The following is an 8,046-nucleotide window of genomic DNA, read 5'->3' on the forward strand; positions in this document are numbered from 1 at the left end:
TGACCTGCACCATCCTCACAACCATGGCTGTGTTTGAGACCATTGTTGCAGTCACTGTCTCAATCTATCGTGTTGAGAGTCTTCTGCTTTTCACTGACCCCTCCTGATAACATATCCAAAGTACATTAGTCAGTCTCGTCATTCTCACTTCAAAGGAGCGTTCTGGATGTAAATACTTCTTCCAAGACAAATTTGTTTGTTCTTCTGACAGTCTGTGGTATATTCAATATTCTTTACCAACACCTAATTCAAAAGTATCAATTCTTCTGTCTTCCTTATTCATTGTCTGGCTTTCGCGTGTATATGAGGTGATTGAAATATTATGGCTTGGATCAGACCCACCTTAATCCTTAAAGTTACATGTTTTCTTTTTAACACTTTAAAGAGGTCTTTTGCAACAGATTTGCCCAATGCAATACTTGTCTGATTTTCTTGCTTGCTGTTTCCTTGAATGTTGATTGTAGATCAAAGTAAAATGATATTTTTAACAACTTCAACATTTTCTCTGTTTATTATAATGTTGCTTATTGGTCTAGTTGTGAAAATTTTTGTTTTCTTTATATTGAAGTGTAATCCATATGAAGCTATATAGTTTATATCTTCATTTGTAAGTGCTTCTAGTCTTCTTCACTTTCTGCCAGCAAGATTGTGTCATCTGTGTATGTTGTTGTTGTTAGGTGCCATCTAGTCAGTACCGACTCATAGTGACCCCATGTATAATAGAATGAAACACTACCCGGTCCTGGGCCAACCTCACAATCATTGCTAGGCTTGAGACAATCGCTTCTGCCACTGTGCCAATCCATCTCATTGGGGGTCTTCCTCTTTATCTCCAACCCTACACTTTACCAAACATGATATCCTACTCCAGTGACTGATCCCTCCTGACAATATGTCCCAAGTATGAGAGATGAAGTCTGGCCGTCCTGGTTTCTAAGGAGCACTTTGGCTGTACTTCTTCCAACACAGATCTACTTGTTCTTTTGGCAGTCCATGGTACTTTCAATCTTCTCCTCCAACACCATAACTCAAATGCATCAATTCTTCTATGGTTTTACTTATTCACTGTTCAACTTTCACATGTATATGAGGTTATTGAAAATACCAAGGCTTGGGGCACCTGTGTATATAGCAGGTTGTTAATGAGTCCTCTTCTAATCCTAATGTAGTTTTCTTCTTCATATAATCCAGTTTTTCAGATTATTTGCTCAGCATACAGATTGAGCAACTATGAACTGATGCAACCATGACATACAGCTTTCCTGATTTTAATCCATTCTGTTTCTCCTTGTTCTGTTTGAATAATTGTCAGTTGGTCTCTGTGTAGGCTCCCCATGAACACAATGAAGTGTTCTGGAATTCTCATTCTTTCTAGTGTTATCCATAATTTTTATGACCCACATAATCAAATACCTTCGCATAGTCAATGAAACACAGGTAAACATCTTTCTAATATTCTCTGCTTTCAGCCTAGATTAATCTGACATTGACAGTGATAACCTTCATTCCACATTCTTTTCTGAATCGGGTTTATTTTTCTTACAGTTCACTGTTGATGTATTGCTGCAAACGTTTTTGGAATAATCTTCAGCAAAATTATACTTGTATGTGATTTTAATAATATTATTCAGTAATTTTTGCATTCTGTTGAATTATCTTTCTTTGGGATGGGCAAAAGTATGAATCTCTTCCAGTTGGTTGGCCAAGTAGCTGTCTTCCACATTTCTTGGCATATACAAGTGGTTCCAGTTTTGTATCAGTTTTTGTTTTTTTTTTAAATCTCAATTGGAACTTTGTTAATTCTTGGAGCTCTGTGTTTTTGCCAGTGCAGTTTGAACTTCTTCATTTAATATTATCAGTTGGTCCCGTGCTACTTCCTGAAATGACTGACCATTGATCATTCTTTTTGGTACCGTGACTCTGTGCATTCCTTCCATCTTCTTTTGATACTTCCTGCATCATTCAATATGTTGCCTTCAATATTGCAACTACAGGATTAAATTTTTTCCTTAATTCTTTCAATTTGAGAAATGCAAAGCATGTTATTTCCTTTTGGTTTTCTAACTCCAGATCTTTGTACATTTCATTATTCATGTGATACTTTGTCTTCTGCAATCACCCTTTGAAATCTTCTGTTCAGCTCTTTGACTTCATTATTTCTTTCATTTACCATAGTTTTTCTGTGTTCAACAGCAAATTTCAGTCTCTTATGCCCTCCATTTTCTTTCTTTCCTGTCTTCTTAATGATTTTTTTTTCCTTTCTTCATGTACAATGTTCTTGTTGTCATCCTACAACTCTTCTGCCAGTGTTCAATGCATCAAATTTATTCTTGAGATGGTCTATAAATTCATGTGAAATATACTCAAGTTCATACTTTGGCTGTCATGGACTTGTCCTAATTTTTCTTCAGATTTCACTTGAAGTTGCTTATCAGTAATTGATGGTCTGCTCCACAATTGGCCCATGTCCTTATTCTGACTTATGAAACTGAGTTTCTTCATTGTCTCTTTCCACGGACATAGTTGATTTGACTCCTGTGTATTCCATCTGGTGATGCCCATGTGTATAATCACCATTTTTGATGTTGAAAAATTATAATCACAATAATCTTGAAAAATTCTATCATACTACCTCTGTTGATGTCATTGTTGTTAGGTGTCATTGAGTCAGTACTGACTCATAGTGACTTTATGCACAGCAGAACGAAACACTGCCCGATCCTGGGCCAACCTCACTACTGTTGCCACACTTGAGTCCATTGATGCTGCCACTTGGCCAATCCATTTTATTTGGGGTCTTCCTAAGACAAAGAAGAAAGAGAGGTAGGCAAATTCTGAATGGTTTGCCACTGAAAACCTTAAGAATAGTAGTGAAACCTTGTTTGATACAGTGCTGGAAGATGAACCCTTCAGATTGGAAGGCACTCAAAATATGACTGGGAAAGAACTGTCTCCACAAAGTACAGTTGACCATAATAATGTGAATGGAGCAAAGTGTTTAGAGCTGTCATTTGTTGATGGGGCACCATTCAAAATGACAAGAAACAACTACAAACCCTTTTTAATCACAATATAATATGTAAGAAGTATGAATCTAGGAAAATTGGAAGTCATCAAGAATGAACTGGAACCCATAAAGGAACCTATAAAGATCGATATCCTAGGCATTAGTGAGTTTAAATGGGCTGTTATTGGCCAAATTGAATCAGATAATCATATGTTTATTATGTCAGGAATGATAAATTGAAGAGAAATGTTATCACATTCATTGTCAGAAAGAGCATTTCAAGATCTATCCTGAAGGGCAATGATACTGTGTTAGTATAATATCCGTACATCTACAAGGAAGACCAATTGATACAACTATTATTCAAATTAATTCACCAATTATTAAAGTCAGTGAAACTGAAGAATTCTACTAACTTCTTCAGTCTAAAATTGATCAAGATACATTGATAATTACTGATGATTGAAATAAGAAAGTTGGAAAACATGGCTTTGGTGATAGAAATGATACTGTAGACACATGATAGAATTTTGTAAGATCACTGACTTTTTCATTGTAGATACCTTTTTTCAGCAATATAAACATGGGGACCAGATGGAAAAATGCAGGAATCACATTGACTAAATCTTTGTGAAGAAATGATGGAGAAGCCTAATATCATCAACCAAAACAAGGTGTGGGCCAACTGTGGAACAGACTATCAATTGCTCAGATGAAAGTTAAGGCTGAAGCTGAAGAAAATTAAAACAAATCCACAAGAGCGAAAATGTGACCTTGAATATATTCCACCAAATTTAGAGACCTTAAGAAAAGATTTGATGCATTAAACACTAATGACTGAAGACCAGAAGAGTTGTGGGATGATATCAAGAACATTATACAGGAATAAAGCAAAAGGTCATTAAAAAGACAGGAAAAGAGAGATGGGGCTTGATGGCAGATCGGGAGAAGTGCAGTGAAGATCTTCATACAGAATACTGGATGAAACAGGTTCAGGGAATGGTCCCAGAACTTTGAACCATATATATAGGAATATTTAGAAAGCTTGAAGTCTTACAGCCAGTGGAATTTGTAGCAGAAGCAAGAAGTCTAGTGATTTTGGATTTGTTGGCCTCAGTGGCTCCTGGAGCTGTCATCTTGGGCAAGACAGAACAGGGGAACAATCAGAGCCACCGTGGATGCCTGGTGCCTGACCAATCCTCAGAAATAAAGGTGTGGCCATTCTTTATTTTTTTATCTGTTTATTGGTCTCTCACTGCACCTCCATTCTGATGACTAGAGGGGTTGCCTAAGCAAATGGACACCCCCCAACAACCCCAGAGGGTTCTACTACACATGTGCACAGACCTGCTCAAAATTTAAAGGAATAGTTTCCACTTAAAACCAAACAGCAGTGCAAAACAGCAGGTCCTGAACTGTTTATCACTAGGAAAAAGGCCTGAATGGGGGGTTTGGAGTGGAAGAGAGACAGACTAAAAGGAAACAGGCCAAAAATTAAATCCTGAGTTACATCATAATGACCAACAGTGAAATTTCTCAGGCAACCTTGAAGGCAAGAAGCAGAGAGAGGGACATCAAAGTCATACTCATATTTGGCTACAGAATTTTTTTCCCCTCTTCTCTCTTTTCTGCAATTATAGACTACAGCATCGAATCTGTCTTTTTTGCTGATGCTGTTTTGTATTTTGGTCCCCTTTTTACCCTTAAGGGGCATTTTCTCTCCCTACATTATCCAAGAAGAGCCAGCAATTGCAATCATATAGTCAAGCTACAATCACACCCTATAAAATCCCACCATCCAGGCAAGAACTAATACCAGTTGCCATACACCAAGTAGGCAGCCAACACTTGTGAGAGTTACTCTGAGTCGAATAATAAAAAAGAGTGGAAAAGGAAGCTCATTTCATGATCGCATCTATTGGAGACAATCAGAAAGCATAATAAAACATCAGCATACATTCATCATTCAGATCACAGCTAACTACTGAATATGCTCATGAAACAGATGACCATATCTGAACATATCCAGAAACAAGATAAACTGACTTAGATAAATGGCTGGAGGTAAACCTACACTTCCTACTAGAAGGAGGGTAGGCTTTGGAAATGCCTGAGAAGGAATTCAGAAAAATAATAATGAAATATATCAAAACACTACACAATGGAGTTGAAAAAAATAAGGAATAAGTCAGGAAAGTGTTACAGGAACAATTAAATAAGATAGAAACAGCATTGGTAACAATCTAAAACCTACAAAAAGAGGTCCAAATGATTAATAATAGAATATCAGAAAGCAACAACACACTGAAAGGGAAAATGTGTAGAATTGAAGAGATGGAAGCCAGAACTCGTGAGCCGGAAGACAAATCTCTTAATACTAAGATAGAAGGGCAAGCATAAAAAAGGATAAAAAAAATCTGAAGAAGGCCTAAGATTCATGTTGGGAAACATGAAAAGGAATAGTTTAAGAATTATCGGCATGCCAGAACAGGAAGAATCACACAAGTTTACAGAGGAGATAGTTGAAGAACTGCTGGAAGAAAATTTTCCTAACATCCTGAAAAGCAACATGATAAACATTCAAGAAGCTCAACAAACCCCAGGAAGGATAGACCCCAAAAGAAAATCACCAAGACATATCATAATCAAGCTCTCCAAAATCAAAGATAAGGAGACAATCCTGAAAACAGCTAGAGAAAAGAGAAGTATTACATATAAATGCAAACAAATCAAATTAAGCTTAGCTCTCTCAGCAGGCAAGAAGGCAATGGGGAGACATATATAAAACCCTGAAAGAAAAAACTGCCAACCAAGAATCCTCTACCCAGCAAAGCTGTCAATCAAATACAATGGTGTAATCAAAACATTCCAGGATAAACAGAAGCTAAGGGATTTTTCCAAAGCCAACACTGCACTGCAAAACTTCCTAAAGGGAGTTCTGTGGACTGAGAACTAACAAGAACAGACAACAACCAGAGATTGATATACATGGCAGCACTACGGAACTCAATCGACAAATGGAAGAGTCAAGAACAGAACAAAACTATAAGAACAAATTCAGAGGATCTAGGAGGTCAGTCTATGATCAAAACAATTACAATGTTAAAGAAAATAAACACATAGGAACAGAGATCCAGGTGGTGAGAAGATCAGGTAGATTACAGGATAAAATAGACTGTCTTAAATGGAGGGGATCCAGAAACAGAGGACCGTCAAGGGAGGATCATCAAGGGAGAAGAGCACAAGCAGAATGCGGGACATTATTCAGAGAAGCAGGGACACCAGAGATGGAGGCAGAGTGGGGACATGGAAAGAGGGAGCAGCTGAGGACTCTAGATTCTTTGAAAGAAAGGAAGTGGCCAGGAGGCAGACTTGCAGGTGGCCAGGAGGCAGACTTGCAGAATGTGCCCTTTGGTGGTGTAAATTATTATATGTGCCTGAGTTTAAAAAGAAAACAAGCGCTAACATGAATAGAGAAAAATACTTTTAATTGATGATACAAGGAGGGGATTATAATCATTGTGATGAAATAAAGTATATGATTTGTTGAATGTAAAACTGATGATCTGCCCTGTAATCTTTCACTCAATATACAATAAAAACTTACAACAACAACAAAAAAAAAAATGAAGGGGAAAGTTAAAAGAATATATGGTAACATGAAAGAAAATTAATACGTCACAACATGCCAAGAAAATGAAAAGCCAAGATGAACATGGAAACATTAAAACTATGAAGAAACTGACAAGGAAGAACACAAAAACCATGAAGTCAGCACAGGAAGATGTGCAGAACAAAGAAACCAGCAGCACCACAAAAAAACAACCATAATGATAGCAATTAATCCATACCTACCAATAAAGCCAAGCAATTAAGCCATACCAACCACTAAAGCCAGTGAGGACGAAATAGAAGAATTCTACCAACTTCTTCAATCTGAAATCGATCAAACATACAATCAAGATGTATTGATCATTACTGGTGACTGGAATGCAAAGGTTGAGAGCAAAGAGGAAGGACCAGTAGTTGGAAAATATGGCCTTGGTGATAGAAATGATGCTGGAGAACGCATGATAGAATTCTGCAAAATCAATGATTTGTTCATTTCAAATACCTTTTTTAGACAACATAACAGATGACTATACACATGGACCTCACCAGATGGAATACATAGAAATCAAATTGACTACATCTGCAGAAAGAGAAGATAGAAAAGCTCCATATCATCAGTGAAAACAAGGCCAGGGGCAGACTGTGGAACAGACCATCAATTACTCATATGTAAATTCAAATTGAAACTGAAGAAAATGAAAACAAGTCCACGAGAGCCAAAATATGACCTTGAATATATCCCACCTGAATTTAGAGCTTATCTGAAGAACAGATTTGCTACGTTAAACACTAAAAACTGAAGACCAGAAGCGCTGTGGGATGACATCAAGAATATCATATGTGAAGAGAGCAAAATGTCATTAAGAAGACAAGAAAGAAGGAAAAGGTCAAAAAGGATGTCAGAAGAGACTCTTAAATTTGCTCTCCAGTGTAGAGATACTAAAGCAAATAGAAGAAATGAGGAGGTCCAAGAGCTGAAAAGAAAATTTCTCAAGAAGATAAAGCCAAATATTACAATAAAATGCGCAAAGGTCTAGAATCAGAAAACCAAAAAGTAAGAACACGCTCAGCATTTCTCAAGCTGGGGGAACTGAAAAAAAAATTCAAGCCTCGACTTTCGTTATTGAAAGATTCTCTGGGCAAATTATTGAATGATGCAGAAAGCATCAACAGAAGATGGAAGGAATACACAGAGTCACTGTACCAAAAGGAAATAATGGTTAATGATCAACCGTTTCAAGAGGTAGCACATGCTCAAGAGCCAATGATACTCAGGGAGGAAGTCCAAGGTGCATTGAAGGAATTGGCAAAGAACAAAGCACTAGGAATTGATGGAATAAAAATTGAAATCTTTCAAGTAAGTGAGGCCGCACAGGAGGCACTCATTCATCTCTGCCAAGAAATTTGGAAGACAACTATCTGGCCAA

The sequence above is a fragment of the Chrysochloris asiatica genome, unplaced genomic scaffold (genome assembly GCF_000296735.1).
Source record: "Chrysochloris asiatica unplaced genomic scaffold, ChrAsi1.0 scaffold00085, whole genome shotgun sequence".
NCBI lineage: Eukaryota > Metazoa > Chordata > Mammalia > Afrosoricida > Chrysochloridae > Chrysochloris > Chrysochloris asiatica.